Source organism: Scomber japonicus, chromosome 21 (genome assembly GCF_027409825.1).
Source record: "Scomber japonicus isolate fScoJap1 chromosome 21, fScoJap1.pri, whole genome shotgun sequence".
Lineage (NCBI taxonomy): Eukaryota > Metazoa > Chordata > Actinopteri > Scombriformes > Scombridae > Scomber > Scomber japonicus.
In genome coordinates, this window is record NC_070598.1 from 1,803,859 (window position 1) to 1,804,603 (window position 745).

The following is a 745-nucleotide window of genomic DNA, read 5'->3' on the forward strand; positions in this document are numbered from 1 at the left end:
AGGGAGGAAGGAAGGAAGGAACGGAGGGAGGAAGGAAGGAAGGAAGGAAGGTACAGAAGTGTACTATTATTGCTCCACTGATGCTGAAAGCTCCAGAACGGCCACTCAATGGACTCTTACATGAGCTTCCACATGTTTCAGGGTTCATCTGAATCACATCTGAGTCACATCTGCATCAGTTTCAGATTTATTTTTATTTATTTATAATATTTATTTTTAGTCTGAAGGTTGGATCACAGCTGCAGGTTCCACATGTGTGACCTTTGACCTTTACAGGAGAAACACACACAGCCATAAATAGAATATAAATATAAATATAAATATATAAAAACTGAGGGTCAAGAAAGGGAGGGAGGGAGGAAGGAAGGAAGGAAGGAAGGAAGGAAGGGAGGGAGAGAGAGACGGAGGGAGGGATGGAGGGAGGAAGGAAGGAAGGAAGGGAGGGAGGGAGAGACGGAGGAAGGAACGGAGGGAGGGAGGGATGGAGGGAGGAAGGAAGGAAGGTAGGAAGGGAGGGAGGGAGGGAGGGAGGAGGGAAAGAAGGAAGGGAGGGAGGAGGGAAAGAAGGAAGGAAGGGAGGAAGGAAAGAAGGGAAGGAAGGGAGGGAGGGAGAAGGGAAAGACGGAGGAAGGAACAGAGGGAGGCAGGGAGGAAGGAAGGAAGGAAGGAACAGGGGGAGGGAGGGAGGGAGGAAGGAACGGAGGGAGGAAGGAAGGAAGGAAGGAGGGAGGGAGGGAGGGATGGA